The 18,688-nt window shown below is 37.5% G+C and overlaps 1 long non-coding RNA gene across 1 annotated transcript; it reads right to left on the bottom strand.

The window, feature by feature from the left end:
• Positions 1 to 792: 792 nt before the first annotated feature.
• LOC131174145 (uncharacterized) lies at positions 793 to 3,120 on the bottom strand. The gene is made up of 3 exons (XR_009144385.1): positions 2,915 to 3,120; positions 1,454 to 1,517; positions 793 to 831 (listed from the first exon to the last, which is right to left on the bottom strand). It is a non-coding gene; the product is annotated as an uncharacterized LOC131174145 (long non-coding RNA).
• Between the last annotated feature and the right edge of the window lie 15,568 nt (positions 3,121 to 18,688).

Genomic DNA, 18,688 nt, shown 5'->3' with positions numbered 1-18,688 from the left:
AGTAAGGAACATTTTCTATGAAGGAAGTTTTGTCAAATTCCAACAGTAGACCGACCAATAAAACAGTGCAACTTCGGAGAACCAAAACCGAAAATTGACAATTTTGCCAAAATGACCAAAGTTTTAAACAAATGACCAAAACCAACAAGTTTAGTGATCAAAATGTGGTATGTGGGTGAAGTTTGTCACACCTTACCCCTCTGTAAGGCATAACATAATCCCGTAGAATACCTAATGAACTACCGAACTTCACCTATCGATAACTCATTAAGTACCCTACAAGGGATTTTAAAACAATTTTCTTATTTTTGACAAGTGGTGAGCATTTTCTAGTAAGTACTTAAAACATTTAGTTGAAATTAAAACTAGTTAATATTTTAGTCCATTTTAGTTTTCCGCAAATTCTATAAAAATTTTGACAGAGTTTCCTCTGTATTTTGAGAAAACCGTTCTTCAAATACCTGTAAAAAGCACTTCTAAAAATTTTCTCAACAACTGCTTCAATTTCAAACTCAATCTCAAACAATTTCTCAAGTTCAAAATTCAATAATTCTCAGCATACTAGCAATACATTTCATTAGTGACAACACAATTTATATACATTCTTACAAAATTTACATCAAAAGAAATACAACTAAACTTTTTTACAAATTTCATACAAATTTTTGTACAAGCTGCTCAAGACCCATTTTTACATGTCCATACATTTATGTGCAATATATACATCAAAAGAAATATTTACAATTGGGGTATAAATTATACCCGAAAACTTTAAGCTGATGTCTTCACACACCTCAGCAGCTCAGTCTGCTGCTCCTCTAGTCTCTGTATCTGCGACAGCAATAAAAGCTATCGCTGAGTACTAGGACTCAGTGGTGCACAATATACTAAAATAATCTTTATTCAAAACTTAAAACACATTCATTCAAAATTTGGCTAAACATGAAAATTAAATACAATCATGCATTGTAAGATTTTACATGTAAACCAAGTTCATTTCAAAGTATCAAAACACATTTCATAAAACCCACAGTTAGATCACGCCATTCGAAACAAATAGAATCTCAATAGCCAGAGGCTAAAGAGAAGTCACATGAATCTCAATAGCCAGAAGCTAAAAAGAAATCATATCACAAGGCTAGCTAGCTCAAATATATGGATATCCATTCACATCCTCTTCTACTGGCACACCTCAACACTTCTCCAGAGAAGGAATCAAAATTCAAAACTAATTACCCCCACTAGTCGTGCTAGTGAGGTGTTCAAATATGTGGTCATGACACTGTGGTTTCAAAACTTATCTTAACCATTTGCTAAACATTGTCTTTTCAAATATACATAATAACTTTCAATAATTTAGATCAAACATCATAAGAATGCCATAATCCAATATTTCATATTATTCAAAACGATATGCAAAAGATGATTATAAAAGTATATGTTGTGCACAAACCTCAAACGAGTCGCCTGTTGGCCTTGACTCGACTCCTCGGGTTCTGTCCCGGTATTCTTTTCCACTGAAACACGAAATTTTCCAATGTTTCAGTACTAAAACTTAAAATAAATCCAAAATAAACTTAACTTCACATTTACCTAGCTCTAACGTATTAAATTCGACGTTCTCGAAATTTTGTGTTTCGGGTTACTATTCACTGCACTATTCAAGTCAAATTATTGACTTTCTAAGGCTTAATAGGTATGGGAACTCCAACTTCACCCACATACCACATTTTAGTCACCAAACTTGTTAGTTTTGGTCATTTTTTTAAAGCTTTGGTCATTTTGGCAAAATTGCCAATTTTCGGTTTTGGTTTTCTGAAGTTGCACTATTCCATTGGTCGATCTGCTGTTGGAATTTAACAAAACTTCCTTCATAGAAAATGTTCCTTATTGTCTTAAGTGTATTCTCATTTTTGGATCACCTCAATCGGAGTTTTGTAGCTCAAGTTATGGCCAAAATAAGTTTACTGTTCACGTGTCTCGCTCATGCCGCACTTTTGGGTTACAGCGATTTTGATCCAAATTTGGTCAATAATTTGATCAAGTTAAGTTCATAATTTGGTCTCACTTTCTTCATATGAAATGTTCTACTATGTCTTAGGTTTTCATCGGTTCAAGAATCGCCTAAATCCGAGTTTTCTAGAGGGAGTTATAGCCATCCAAACATTACTGCTCAATTGGAAATCTGCAGAGTTGCAGGTTTGATAATTTAACTTTGCTCAATAATTTGAATGGGTTAATGGCATAATTTTGGGTGGTGTTCTTCATGAAAGTTTTAGATCTATGTCTCATCTAATTTCTGGTAAAATTTCAGGTCAATTTGACTTGTCTAACTCGAATTATGACCAAATGAACAGTTACTGTTCATTTGGTCAGTTTTGGTGCAGGGCAGCCTGCTATCAATTCACTTTGGTCAATTGTTTCACCAAGTTTTGGTCAGTTTTTGGTCATGGTTCCTTAATGAAAATTGTGATCTTTTATGTCTATTTTCATCTCCAATTGGTGGCATATCAATTGGCATATCATTGACCTACAAATTTGGTTTAATTTCCTACCATTCCCACACAACTTATTTGGTCATAATTGACCATTATTTCATGTCACAATAGGTTAAACATGCCATTTATGCATTTCTCCAAATTTTGGTTCATAAACCCTAGCATTGAAACCCTAATCTCACTAACTCTTGCATTTAACTACTTCTAATGATTTTAATGTTAATCATTTAACTAAATAAGGTTTCTAAACTCATTCAATTGCATCATATTCATGCAAACCATACTCCTCTCAAGCTGCCCCAAAAATTCAGTTTATTCTTCCCCACATTTTTTTATTTCATTTTAACACATTACAAGCTAATTCAACAACTAATGATGCATCTAAATGGAAAAATTAAGGAGTTTAATATACTAACCTTTCTCAAAGCTTCAAAACCCTATCTTAACTCTTCTTTCTTCTTGTAATCTCCTTCTTGAGTTGCAATAACAAGTTCTAGGGAGGTTTTTAAGGGAGTTATTAAGGTTGAGTGGAGGAATAAAGCTTGAGTGCAAGCTTTAATGGAGGATGGGCAATGGTGAACTGAAGAAGAAAGTGGGGCGGCAAGGAAGATGGAAAATGAGGTTTTTCATTTTTTTTCTTCTTTTTGTTTTCTTTTATGTTTATCCCTTTTTGAAGACCAAAATTCTCTAATTAATAAAATAATTAAATTAAATCTTTATGACATCATACATGATGTCATCCCTTTGACTTTTCCAACCTCTTTCCTTTTCTTTTTTTTTATTTATTTTTTTATTAGTTCTTTAATTTAATTCTCGATTCCGAAATTTTCTTTTCTCCGATTTTATTTGACAGTTAGGTCAGGAGACAGCTCTCGGGGTCAATTGACCAAATTGCCCCTCGCTAGTTCATCCCGGTTTGCAAATAATCCAATATTTCTTTCGGCTCCCTGACCTAATTATTTGACTAGCTTAACAGTTCTTTTTCGTGATTTTCTCTTTTCCACTATGTTCATAAGGGTCCTAAGGACCGCAGCGTCACTTTTTACGATTCGAAATTTGAATTTAAAATGACTTCGCAGTCGTTCCCGAGGAGGTCACCCATCGCTGTGACTCTCGGCTCGTTTAACTTCTTATGTTCTGTTTTTCTTATTTATACTTAACTAATTGAACATTACTAATTATTTGTGTTTGTGGCTTATCTAGTTGTCTTAAATGTGGTTCTAATCCCCTTAATTGTCCGGATCGACACCGGTCACCGGAACAGTGAAATCTACCAGGCTATGCAAACGGGGGTGTTATAAAGTTGGAGTTCCCATACCCATTAAACCTTAGAAAGTCAATAATTTGACTTAAATAGTGCAGTGAATAGTAACCCAAAACACAAAAATTTCGAGAACGTCGAATTTAACACGTTAGAGCTAGGTAAATGTGAAGTTAAGTTTATTTTGGATTTATTTTAAGTTTTAGTACTGAAACATTGGAAAATTTCGTGTTTAAGTGGAAAAGAATAATGTGACAGAAACACAGGAGTCGAGTCAAGGCCAACAGGCGACTCGTTTGAGGTTTGTGCACAACATATACTTTTATAATCATCTTTTGCATATCGATTTGAATAATATGAAATATTGGATTATGGCATTCTTATGATATTTGATCTAAATTGTTGAAAGTTATTTTGTATATTTGAAAAGGCAATGTTTAGCAAATTGTTAAGATAAGTTTTGAAACCACAGTGTCATGACCACATATTTGAACACCTCACTAGCACGACTAGTGGGGGTAATTAGTTTTGAATTTTGATTCCTTCTCTGGAGAAGTGTTGAGGTGTGCCAGTAGAAGAGGATGTGAATGGATATCCATATATTTGAGTTAGCTAGCCTTGTGATATGATTTCTCTTTAGCTTCTGGCTATTGAGATTCATGTGATTTCTCTTTAGCCTCTGGCTATTGAGATTCTATTTGTTTCAAATGGTGTGATCTAACTGTGGGTTTTATGAAATGTGTTTTGTTACTTTGAATTGAACTTGGTTTACATGTAAAATCTTACAATGCATGATTGTATTTAATTTTCATGTTTAGCCAAATTTTTGAATGAATGTGCTTTAAGTTTTGCATAAAGATTATTTTAGTATATTGTGCACCAGAGTCCTAGTACTCAATGATAGCTTTATTGCCGCAGAATCTGAGAGACTAGAGGAGCAGCAGACTGAGCTGCTGAGGTGTGTGAAGTCATCAGCTTGAAGCTTTCGGGTATAATTTATACCCTATCTGTAAATACTTCTTTTGATGTATATATTGCACATAAATGTATGGACATGTAAAGATGGGTCTTGAGCAGCTTGTAAACAAATCTGTATGAAGTTTGTAATAAAGTTTAGTTTGTGTTTCTTTTGATATAAATTTGTAAGGTTGTGTATAAATTATTTTATTTTTAATGAAATATGAATGATATTGATTGACAGTATTTTGAGAACTATTGAACTTGTGAATTTTGAGAAATTGACTGAGTTTGATTGTGAAACTGAAGTAGGGGTTGAGAAAAACTTTTAGAAGTGCTTTTTACAAGTATTTGAAGAACGGTTTTCTCAAAATACAGAGGAAACTGTGTCAAAATTTTTATAGAATTTACGAAAAACTAAAATGGACCAAAATATTAACTAGTTTTAATTTTAACTAAATGTGTTAAGTACTTACTAGAAAATGCTCACCACTTGTCAAAAATAAGAAATTTGTTTTAAAATCCCTTGTAGGGTACTTTATGAGTTATCGGTAGGTGAAGTTCGGTAGTTCATTAGGTATTCTACGGGATCATGTTATGCCTTACAGAGGGGTTAGGTGTGACACCCTCGATTTGGTTTATTAAGCGAAAGTCCGACTTTAGTTCTTCGCTGGCACCAGGTTGGATTTAAGAGAGCTGCATAGGGGATCAGCTCCCATATATTATGACTGATACTACAGGGTGTGTGAGTGCTCCAAATTACCTTTTTGATGTTATGATGTGAAAATGTTGTTGATGTTGCATTTCACTCTATATGGTGCATTAGTTTTAGATAGTTATAGAGATTATGGTTAAAATTGATATTTTACTCTCTGAGTCGAACGCTCACTCCTGTTCAATATTTTTCAGGCTACAGGAGGATTTTATTGCGGTTAACCTGCTTTTCTCCTTCGCAGGTTGTTTATCAATATTTGTGTAATTTTATTTACTCCTAGAATTTTCGCATGTGTTAGAAATGTTGATCTGATTTGGGTCTGTAAACTAAATTGTTATTTTGGACCTGTAAACTTAATATCCTATGTATGTTTGATGGATTGGATGAGGGAGCTGAGCTCCCATTTATTTTATCTTTGATGAGTATATGGAGGGTGAGCTGAGCTCCCCAATTGAGTATTTATTGTGTTTACAGGTCGGGTGAGTCAAAACTCCCCGTTGGTAGGTCCATTTTATGGCCGGACTCTGTCCGGTTGATTTCTTGAAATTGGGCCCAAATGGGCCTTAGAGTTGGGTTAAGTGAATAGTTGGGCTTACTACGGGCCTCGGGGGCTTTAGGCTGGCCCAAGTCCTAGTGCCGGTCTGGCCCATAGGTTGGGTCGTGACAAATGTGGTATCAGAGCTTAGGCTCCAGATTCTTAGGGAATGTTGTCTAAAGTGTTGGGAAGAGTCTACTAGGAGTCACATGCGGAAATATAGGGTCCACATTCGTCTTGCATTGTCATTTTTACTTCTAGTTTCTGCTTCAAATAATTATGTATAAATATGAGTCCATAGAGCTGTGTAACATGTTGTTTTGAATTTTGTGGGCTAATGCTGCTGAATTTCAGGAAAATGTATAGAAGCAGGAGAGCGCCTCGCACTGAACGGATGTGCTGACGAGGTGTCGACAGATGAGGCGCCGCCAGGAGGCGGGTTAGGAGGCCTAGAGCTGCTCAAGTAGAAGAGCAAACCCACGCTCAGAACAGTCTTTCATGGCACAGGGTCCCATGGACCCCATGGCAGCTACTCTAGCTGGGTTGCAGAGAACCATCGACATGATGGCGCAGTATATGGTCCACCCTCCACAGCAGCAGCAGTTCACCGCACCAAGAGGGGAACCTTACAAACAGATAATCAATTTTAAGAAGTTGGTGCATGGTACTTATGATGTGTCAAACGATGCATATCGGTTTTTGGATTCCTGTAGACAGGCAGGAACAGAGTTGTAGTTGACTGATAGAAGACTTATAGAGTGTATGCAGCATGTCATGGGGCCTATGCCTAGACAGTGGATGAATGACTACATATTACCTCGGATGGAGGGTTTGTCGTGGACTCAGTTTGTGGAACTGTTCATCAATCGGTTTGTGCCAGAAAGCTTCAGGGATCAAAAGCAGTGGGCCTTTGAGGCCTTAAGACAGAATGGCAGGTCTGTAGATGAATATGCTACAGAATTTCTGGAATTGAGCAGATATGCCCCTACAGCAGTAGCTACAGAGACTATGAAGGTGAAGAGATTCCTAAAGGGGCTTGACAGAAGGTATGCAAACCTGGCCATGATGTCTGATCAGTCATTTGATGTGGTAGTTGATCGAGCCAGACAGATAGAGATTAGCTATGCTGCGGATGACAGCGGAAGAGCAAAGAAAAACAGAGCAGAGGGTTCTTCAGGTGTTCCCCAAATGGGTACTCCAGACAGTGATGGCCAGAGTAATTATAGAGGAAAAAGTAGGAACAAAAAGAGTGGTTTTAGACACAAACCTCGAAGGTTCAGACCTGGATACGGATCCAGCAGTGGTCACAGTTCAGGGTACAGCAGTTCTGGGTCTGGTTCAGGATCTTCCTTAGCACCTTGTGCACAGTGTGGAAGAGGACATTCAGGACCTTGTTTGATGGGTTCAGGAGTATGCTTCAGGTGTGGCCAACCAGGTCACTTTGCTAGGGAATGCCCCGTGTTCAGCGAGCCACAGATGGGGTCACAGGGTTCTGTTGCGAATGTTCCTCGTCAGTTGTATCCGGGTGCTTCCAGCATGGCGGTGATCGATTCGATGGCCAGGTCGAGGACAAAGGGGACGTGGATTTGGAGGTAGATCAGGAGGTAGAAGTCAGTATCATGGTTCTGCCACTCAGGGTAGGGGTCAAGGTCGGGTTTTCACCCTGACCCACCATGATGCTCAAGCTTCAAATGCAGTTGTGGCAGGTATTCTTCTGGTCTATTCCTATGAGGCTTGTGTTTTGATAGATCCGGGTGCTACGCACTCATTTGTCTCCCATGTGTTTGCCATGAGATTGGGTAGAAACCCTACTACTTTAGAATGCCCTTTGTCTGTAGCTACCCCACTTAGTGACAACATAGATGTAGATATGGTTTTTCCGGGTAGCCCAGTAGTAGTGGATGGAAAGATCCTCCCCGCAGACTTAGTTCCTCTACCAGTGATTGATTTTGATGTAATTTTGGGGATGGACTGGTTGACAACTCATTATGCCACTTTAGACTGCAGGAACAAAAAGGTGCATTTCCACATACCTGGTGTGGAAGAGTTTAGCTTTGATGGTGACAGGAGCGTGGCTCCATATAACTTGGTGTCAGCAATTAGTGCTAGAAAAATGTTGAGGCGTGGATGTCAAGGGTATTTAGCATTGGTGAGAGATACCTCTGTAGAAGGTGTCAGTATGGAAAATGTTCCTGTTGTCAGAGAATTTATGGATGTCTTCCCTGAAGAGCTTCCAGGGTTGCCACCAGAAAGGGGAATAGAGTTCTGCATTGATGTTGTTCCGGGTACAAACCCCATTTCAATGCCGCCTTACAGGATGGCACCAACAGAATTGAAAGAGCTGAAGGAGCAACTACAGGAGCTTTTGGACAAGGGTTTCATACGCCCGAGCACTTCACCACAGGCGCTCTGTGCTATTTGTAAGAAAGAAAGATGGGTCATTGAGGTTGTGTATTGACTACGCAATTGAACGGTGGTATCGTGAAGAACAAGTATCCACTTCCTGATCGATGATCCGCTTGATCACTCAAGGAACTAGATTCTTTTCCAAGATAGACCTGCGATCAGGCTACCATCAGTTGAGAATCAGGAATGAGGACGTGTCCAAAACGGCATTCAGGACAAGATATGGTCATTATGAGTTTTTGGTGATGTCTTTTGGACTCACTAATGCACCAGTAGCCTTCATGGACTTGATGAACCGGGTGTTCAAGCCATTTTTGGACCGTTTTGTCATCGTATTCATAGATGACATTTTGGTATACTCTCGGACCGAGGGAGAACACGTGTGGCACTTGAGAATGGTGTTGTAGACTTTGAGGGAGCACCAGCTATATGCCAAATTTTCAAAATGTGAATTTTGGCTAGAAAGCATCTCATTCTTGGGACATGTGGTTTCTAGTGACGGCATTCAAGTGGATCCCAAGAAAATTGAAGTCAGAATCGATTGGCTTAGGCCTACAACAGTCACTGAGGTGCGAAGTTTTTTGGGTCTAGCTGGCTACTATAGGCGTTTTGTACAGGATTTTTCCAGGATAGCAGCTCCCCTAACTAAGTTAACCCAGAAGAATGTTCCATTCATTTGGACAGATGACTGTGAGGAGAGTTTCCAGAAGCTTAAGGAGTGTCTAACCACTGCCCCTGTGTTGACACTACCTACGAGTGGTGAAGGATACACCGTGTATTGTGACGCCTCCAGAGTTGGCTTAGGGTGTGTTTTGATGCAGAATGGAAAAGTAGTGGCTTATGCTTCAAGACAGCTGAAGAGGCATGAGTAAAACTACCCCACCCATGATTTGGAAATGGCGGCTATAATCTTTGCACTAAAAATCTGGAGACACTACCTGTTAGGGGTGTGCAGTTTTCGGTTTTAACCGAAAAACCGAACCGAACCGATTAATTCGGTTCAATCGGTTCGGTTTTAAAATTTAATCGGTTCGGTTCGGTTTATAATTTTGATAATTTCGGTTTAATCGGTTCGGTTCGGTTATTTTCATAAAAATCAAAAACCGAACCGAACGAAATTATTAATATATAGGAAATCAAAAAAATCGAATCGACCGAATCGAACGACCGAAATCAAAGAAAACCGAACCGAATCTAAAGATTTTTGAGTTTTGATTTCCAATTTTTTTTGTTTTTATGTTTTTATTATTTAGATTTAATGTTAAAAATATGAAATTTTATAAATTTCGGTTTGATCGGTTTAAAACCGAACCGAAATTTATCGGTTCGATTCGGTTCGGTTTTCTCTTATCAATCGGTTCGGTTCGGTTTTTAAAATTTTCGATTTTCGGTTTTTTCGGTTCGGTTCGGTTCGGAACCGAACCGACCGTTTGCACACCCCTACTACCTGTATGGTGAAGTGTGTGAGATATACACCGATCATAAGAGTTTGAAGTACATCTTCCAACAGAGGGACTTAAACTTGAGACAGAGGAGATGGATGGAGCTTTTGAAAGACTATGATTGCACCATCCAGTACCACCCTGGGAAGGCCAATGTAGTGGCAGATGCTTTGAGCAGAAAATCTTCTGGCAGTTTAGCGCACATTTCAGCAAAAAAGAGACCATTGATTCAGGAGGTACATGAGTTGATGGATCAAGGTTTAATCCTAGATCTTTCAGATGAGGGGGTGTTGTTGGCTCATTTTTCAGTGAGGCCAGACTTGAGAGACAGAGTTAGAGTTTCCCAGCACAGAGACCAACAATTGATGAAGATCATAGAAAAAGTACAGCAAGGTGAAGGTGGTGAGTTTGGATTTGCCAATGATGGCGCCCTAGTGCAAGGTTCTAGGATATGTGTGCCCGATGTGGACAATCTCAAAGACGAAATCATGCGAGAGGCACACTATACACTGTACAGTGTCCACCCAGGCTCCACCAAGATGTACCATGATGTGAAGAATAGCTATTGGTGGAATGGCATGAAGAGAGACATAGCAGACTTTATGTCCAAGTGCTTGACTTGTCAAAAGGTGAAGTTTGAACACCAGAGACCGTCTGGGAAGCTGCAGGAGCTCCCTATCCCAGAATGGAAGTGGGAAATGATCACCATGGATTTTGTGACTGGGTTACCTCATACCACGCGAGGATATGATTCCATATGGGTAATTGTAGACCGCTTAACCAAATCAGCTCACTTCTTGCCTGTGAAGACTACATATTACGTAGCGGTATGCAGCTCTACATTCGAGAAATAGTCGATTGCATGGAGTTTTGGCTTCCATAATATCGGCGAGAGGGCCTGATTCACTTCTCGGTTTTGGAGAAAGTTGCGGGAGGCACTTGGCACACTGATTGAACTTGATGCGGCCTTCCACCTCGTGATAGACGGACAGTCCGAAAGGACAATCCAAACACTGGAAGACATGCTTCGCATGAGTGTTTTGGATTTTGGAGGTCAATGGGATGATCAGCTAGCTTTGGTGGAGTTTGCCTACAACAACAGTTACCATTCCAGCATAGGGATGGCACCCTATGAGGCACTATATGGAAGAAAGTGTAGGTCTCCTCTGTGTTGGACAGAAATGGGGGAAGCGAAGGTGCATGATGTAGACCTAGTACAGTACACATTAGAGATGGTTCCCTTAATCAGGGAACGATTGAAAACAGCTTTCAGTAGGCAGAAGAGTTATGCAGACCCCAGACGGAGGGATGTGGAGTTTGCAGTAGGCGACTATGTATTCCTGAAGGTTTCTCCAATGAAGGGAGTCATGAGATTGGAAAGAAGGGCAAGTTGGCACCTCGGTATATCGGACCTTTTGAGGTTACGGATAGAGTTGGAGCAGTTGCCTACCGGTTGGAGCTACCACCCAACCTTTCTGACGTTCATCCCATATTTCACATCTCCATGCTCAGGAAATACATTCCAGATCCTTCTCATGTACTACAACCAGATGTAATAGAGCTAAAAGAGAACTTGACATTTGAGGAGCAACCTGTAGCCATAGTGGACTACCAAGTGAGACAGCTAAGATTCAAACAGATCCCAATGGTTAAGGTCTTGTGGAGGAGCCAGTCAGTGGAAGAGTGCACCTGGGAGTCAGAACGGGACATGCGTAGCAAGTACCCTTATCTGTTCAATGTATAATCATGTGCTTTATTCTGCCTTGTGTAAAATTCGAGGACGGATTTTCTGTAAGGGGAGAAGAATGTAACACCCCAAAATTTTAAATTTTATTATTTTATGAGCATTTTTGGTATTTTAATTTTATTTAAACTTTAGGAATTTTTTTTAGATTTTTCGGATTTCAAAAATCGGGTTCGATTTTCCGAAAATATAAACTTTGATGATTTTTAAAAATTTATTTAAAGACCACGTGGCAAAACTAAAAATATATTTGGAATCTACGTATTTTTCTGAGTTTTCTAAAATTTTTTCGAAATTTTTGGACCTCGTTTTCCGTCTCGATGCAGAGTAAAAATTCAAAATTTTGTATTTTGAATCGGACCGGTCGAATCGAACCTGACCGAATCGGACCGGTCGAATCGGACCGACTCCCTTTTTCTTCTTCCCTTTTCTTCCGCCCGTCCCGACCTCCTCCCCTTTTTTCTTTCTTTTCTCTCTCCTCCTGCCCCTGCCGCCGGCCAGCCACCTCCCCCTGCCACCCCAGCTCACCGGCCACCACTGCCATCCTAGCCCACGGCCGCCACGAGCAGCGGAACGCGCCAAACGCTCCTGCGCGACACTTCGACTTCCCCGGCTAAAATCCGGCCGATCCGGCCACCAATTGGACTGGGTCTTGTATCTAAAATCATCTACTCGACGAGAGCATTCCATAGACACCAAGAACACAGAAATCCATAGAGCGATTTGTCCAATTTTTGCCCGGGAAGTTTTAGCCCATTTTGACTTTCGGGCTAGATTTCTCACAAACCGTGAATCCCACGAGAAAACCGAGAGTACCAGAGCGCTCCACTCGTCGAGAGCTTCGCGGCGACATAAATTTCAAATTTTTCCGACACCGTTTTTCGGTGGGTCCCACAGAACTTCGCAGTGTCTTTTCGAGCATTAAATGAGCTTAGAAAATTCTGAAAAATTTATGTACTAACCCCTGTGTTGTGGGCTTCGTGTAGGTATCCTCAAGTCGCAGAAATTCGGCGATTGACTCGCCTATGAATCTCGCCGCATGCACTGTTCTGGAAAAGTCTCCGAATTGGACCAAGGTTTTGGCTACCCCCCCATTGTCAGACGTCCCGAGCGCGTCCCTGAAGTCAGAATCGGCAAAGGTAGACCCGAACCTTGCTTTTTCGTAATTTTCTAGTGCTTAAATAGGATTAAAAATCCATAAAATATTCATGGTAGCTCAGAAAATTATGATTCTTTTTGCAATAGTCTAGTAATATTGCTAAGGACTGCGGGGCAAAATTTTAGAATTTTTAGAGCTTGTTTGGGTAGTTTTTGCAAAAATGATCAATTATAAGGACTAAATTGAAATTTTACATATTGTGATGGATGACTGATTTGATGGCCCCAGGAGGGGCTGTGGGATGTGATTGAGTTGTGGATATATGGATTGTGAATATAGAAGTGTGTTTTGAGCCCTTTTGCAGGTTGGGTAGGTCCTAGGTATAGGGGAGACTCTGCCGGATTTTCGGCACGACTTATGACGTATTTAGTCTTTTCTTGATTGTATTGAGTCATTTATATTAAAAATTGTAATGTAATTGTCAGGTGAGCCGGGACAACCTTCTTCCTTCGCCCAGCCGCCATAGTGACCGTTGTCAAGTCTGTGAGTAAAATATTAATTTTAATTGTAATTTCACTATTATTATATGTTCAAGTATGCCCATGCATCACTTATATGCATATATTTATGTAGTTAAACTCTAGGCACGATTTATGTTGCATTGATAACTGTTAAAGTGCCATGGATGTTGTTGTGGTAATTTGGAGCAGTGTGCGTGCGTTGGCGTGCGTGTGATGTGGTGTGGACTATGGATAGGACGGGTAGTCACGGCTTGAGTTCTTCGCTGGGACCCGATCCTTCGAGGGGTAGTCACGGCTTGAGTTCTTCGCTGGGACCCTCGATTTGATTTATTAAGCGAAAGTCTGGCTTTAGTTCTTCACTGGCACCAGGTTGGATTTAAGAGAGCTGTATAGGGGATCAGCTCCCATATATTATGACTGATACTACAGGGTGTGTGAGTGCTCCAAATTACCTTTTTGATGTTATGATGTGAAAATATTGTTGATATTGCATTTCACTCTACAGGGTACATTAGTTTTAGATAGTTATAGAGATTATGGTTAAAATTGATATTTTACTCCCTGAGTCGAACGCTCACTCCTGTTCAATATTTTTCAGGTTACAGGAGGATTTTATTGCGGTTAACCTGCTTTTCTCCTTCGCAGGTTGTTTATCAATATTTGTGTAATTTTATTTACTCCTATAATTTTCGCATGTGTTAGAAATGTTGATCTGATTTGGGTCTGTAAACTAAATTGTTATTTTGGACCTGTAAACTTAATATCCTATGTATGTTTGATGGATTGGATGAGGGAGCTGAGCTCCCATTTATTTTTATGCTGATGAGTATATGGAGGGTGAGCTGAGCTCCCAAATTGAGTATTTATTGTGTTTACAGGTCGGGTGAGTCAAAACTACCCGTTGGTAGGTCCATTTTATGGCCGGACTCTGTCCGGTTGATTTCTTAAAATTGGGCCCAAATGGGCCTTAGAGTTGGGTTAAGTGAATAGTTGGGCTTACTACGGGCCTCGGGGGTTTTAGGCTGACCCAGGTCCTAGTGCCGATCCGACTCATAGGTTGGGTCGTGACATTGTGCCACAGAGGAAGAACTGAAAACATTATAACCCCATTTTAGGATCCACTCCACAAAGATCTCACCCATACTCTTTAGTCTTTCTGCTCCCGGACAATCCCAAATTTCGTAGCCTGCTCTTATAACCATTCTCACACACTCCTTGGAAGCGCTATACGTATACACATTTGCCTTAACAAATCATTAAGCTAAGTTATTAACAATTTCCAAGGATGTTTCTATCTTCACTACTGACCAAGATGTGCTAAACAACCCAGCACCACATGAAACTGTCTTCCTTTCCAACAATGACCAAGCAGACAGTGGCTTTCTCGGTTGATGTCTCTCCTATCCAGGCAAATATTATTTGCTTATTCACTCTCACTCCCCCAAGGGGCGGAGCCGACCCACGTTGCAGGCTGGGGGATTAGATTTTACTTTTTCGCTCGATGGTATGCAACTTATTCAGTTTGCTTCCCAATTATTTTTTAGATATAATTTATATAACTTCTTTCCTATCCGAAATTTAATTTAAAATTTTTATATACATGTTAACTTTATTATTTATTTTTTTATTTAAATTATTAATTTACTTTTTACTATGTAATTAATTTCTATTATTTCAAACTTATTATTATCAGTAATTAACATTTTAGTAATCCTAATTTTCTCTTTTTTATACTTGATTTTAGGTTCTTATAGTTGAGCAATTACTTTTGAATGGAATCAATTTCTATAGTGATTTGTGAATTCTTCTTATTGAACTATAAATTATTAATTGTTAAATTGATCTTTTTTTAGTTATAATTAGGTTGCTACAAAATGCTTGATAATTTTAAATATTTATACCAACATAGTTATTTGATAATTTATATAAAAAATATTATTTCATTATTGCTATTATTTGAATACCTTACTTGAATTGATATTTAATTTTGGACAAACATTCATGATTGGTTTCATATTAGTAAAGTTTCACACACTTAATGTGTTTTTAAAAATAAAAAAAAAAATGTTAAAAATTATCATGGAAAGACATTTTTTTATCTTTGAGCTAGTGTTGATCTTCTCAATGATCTTTTTATTTTAGTGTAATAAAGTAGATTATAAATAATATAATATATATGTTTTGACATTAAGTTAATATACTATTTGACGTGTTATACAAACTTTATTAATTAATTAAAATTTTAAAATTATTTAGCTCCCTCAAATTCATTCTGCATCCATTCTTATTTCACCTGTGTAATATTTTGAATTTTTAAATAATTATTTCATGTATAAATTATAATATAATATTTTATTAAATATTATAGAAATTAAATTAAAATTTTCTAAATTTTAAAATTGAGTTTGATTTTCTTAAGATAATAAATTTTATTAATTTTTAAAAATTAATTTAAAAATCAAGTGTCAAATTTAAAAATATATTTAGACTTCACAAAATATTTTGTATTTTTTTTCGAAATTTTTGTATCTCGTTTTAAGTCTCAGGGCAAAGTGAAAATCAAATTTTGGGTGCTTTGAATCAAACTGACTGAATCAAATCAGAGCTAATCGGACCTATCGAATCGAACTGATCGCTTTTTCCCTTCCCTCCCCTTGTCCTGTGCATCACCTTCTACTCCCTTTCTTCTTCTCTTTTCTCTCTCTCCTTCCCTCCCCCACGCCGGTCGGCCACCCTTTCCTACTCTCCCCTTATCGACGCACCTCTGGTGACCTCTCCCAGCTAGTGCCACCCTCCAGATCATTGGAAAAAGTCACCCAAAAGAGCCCCATCACGCGCGCGCTAATTGAGTTTTCTGGCCTGATTTTGGCCGATATGGCCACCAATCGGATCGGATCCAGTCCCAAACATGCTATACTCTTTGAGAGCTTTAAAAGACACCAAGAACATAAATTTTCATTGAGTAATTTGTCCGAATCAAGTATGAAAAGTTTTAGCAAATTTCGACTTTTGGGCTAAATTTATCCCAAACCGAGAACTCCATGGGAATTTCGAGACCACCGACACGCTCTACTAGGCGAGAGATTGACAACAACATAAATTTCAAGTTTTTTCGATTTCAAAATTTTAATGGATCTCATGAACTTTGCAGTATTTTTTCGAGCCTTTATTGAGCGTGTTTAATTAAATAAAAATTATATTCTAACTCCTTGTGTCATGGGCTTCACATAGATATTCTCATTTCGCAGAAATTTCACTGACAATCAGTATTGCATTTTTGAGCCGGACAGATGAGTTGCCACACCCCACCCTGAAAGTAGGTCAATATTATAGTTCTCACTACCATTTTCAGATGCCCCAAACACATTCAAAGCGTCAAAATCGGTATAGGTAAATCCGAACTTCAAATTGTCTTATTTACCCAGTATTGAATTTAGAATAAAAATTCATAAATATTCGTGGGTAATTAAAAAGTTATAATTCCTTTTACAATAACCTAGTAACATCTTTAAGGACCGCAAGGCATAATTATAGAATTTTTGAAGTTAGTTTAGTTGGTTTTTAAAAAATATTAGTTTTAAACTTTATAACTGAATTGTGCAATTACTTGAGATTTACCTAGTTTAGCAGGCCTAGGAGGGGCTATGTGATGTTGTTAAGATGTGGGCTTGAGGCCTTTGGTTACAGAAGTATTATTTGAGCTACTTTATAAGTTGGGTAGGTCTAGGTATGGAGAAAACTCTGTCAAATTTCCGATATAAATTAGAGTATCTTTTGATTCTTTAAATCCTTATTTTGTATTTGTGCTAATAAAAGTCATTAATATGATTGTTTAGGTGATCAGAGTCAGCCTTTCTCTTTTGCCCAGCCGCTATAATAAATTCTAGTTGATCAGCGAGTAGATATTGATTTTATTTATAATTTCAATATTATTATTATATATTTAAGACATGACCATGCATTTACTTATAAATATATGTATATAGTTAAATCTTAGGCATGATTTATATTGCATCTTTATTTGATGAAATTAATATGGGTATCGCCTTAAGGTAATTTAGAGCTGTGTGCGTGTGTCGGTATATATGTAGTGTGATATTGGATATGGGTAGGATGGGTAGAACGGCTGAAGCTTGACTCACTGAGACCTGATCCTTTTTTACAAATAAGTTGGGGTGAGTATGGCTTTGAGTTGATCTCTCTGAACCCCACATTTGGATTATTAAGAGAAAGTCCGACTTGAGTTGATCTCGCTGGCAGGTATTAGATTATGATAGTTGTATAGAGGATCAACTCTAATATTTATATACAGTGATGTGACACACGGATGTGTGAGTGCTCTAAATTATCTTTTGTACGAGTATTGTTTGAATTTGGTTGAATATGTTTGTATATGTTGCATTTCATACTTAGGGATGCATTAGCCCCATATAGTTATAGAAATTATATTTAAAATCAATATCTTACTCTATGAGTCGAATGCTTGCTCTTGTTCAACTATTTTTTCCATGTGATAGGAGGGCACTTTGAGATTAATCTGCTTTCTCTCTAGTAGGTTTACTAGCAGAAGTTTTATTATGATTTTATTTTCCTGTTTTCTAATATAGAACTTTACATATGCTAGTAGTGTTCTAATTTTGATTTGAGACTGTAATAATCTATTTCCTTGAAGTTGTATATGGTTATGTTAGTCTGAATGGAATGAGTATTTGCTTGGGACTGGGGAGTTGAGCTCCCATTAGATTATATATGTTTGTTTGAGAATTGTGAGAGTGAGCTGAGCTCCCCATATATTGATATATTGTGATTACAGGTCGGATAAGCTAAAAACTCTTCGTTGGATAATCTAATTTATGACCGGATTCTATCCATTCATTTCCTTAAAATTTGACCATAATTATGGGTCTTAGAGTGGGGCTAGGAGTAATCAAGCTTATTATAGACTTTGGAGGCCTTATATTAACCCAATTTCCAATGCTGGTTCAACCCAAAATTTGGGTCGTGAAAAGTGAAAGCCAAGTAATTCTTTTAATATGGGGATTTGACAGATTATAAAAAATTGCATGTGTAAGTTTCTCAATTGGGTTTGTGACAAATCATAGTAATCTTATTTGAGATTGCAATGAGTCAATATTCGATTTAACTAAATCTTAATAAGATATGTTTAAATGATATATGATTAAGTTTGAAAAATATTTAGGTTCAAAAAAAAATAGCGATAATAAATTTAGGTTTTGTATATTGAATATTTATTACATAAATTTATTTATATAAATACTTAATTAAATATAAAATATATTTTTTATAATAATATTCATAATTATTTATATATTTTATTTTATATAAAATATAATTTAAAGATTTTATAGATTTATGAAAATTTTAAAATATAAATTATCAATAAAAATAATTTTTTATGTAAATTATTAATTAAAATATATAAAATTAAATGATTGTTAATTTTTTAAATAATAATAATTAAATTTAAATAAAAATAATAATTAAATTTA

This window comes from Hevea brasiliensis, chromosome 15 (assembly GCF_030052815.1).
Source record: "Hevea brasiliensis isolate MT/VB/25A 57/8 chromosome 15, ASM3005281v1, whole genome shotgun sequence".
NCBI classification, from domain to species: Eukaryota; Viridiplantae; Streptophyta; class Magnoliopsida; order Malpighiales; family Euphorbiaceae; genus Hevea; species Hevea brasiliensis.
Note: the sequence above shows the minus strand (reverse complement) of the source record. Positions and strands in the feature narration are given on the sequence as shown.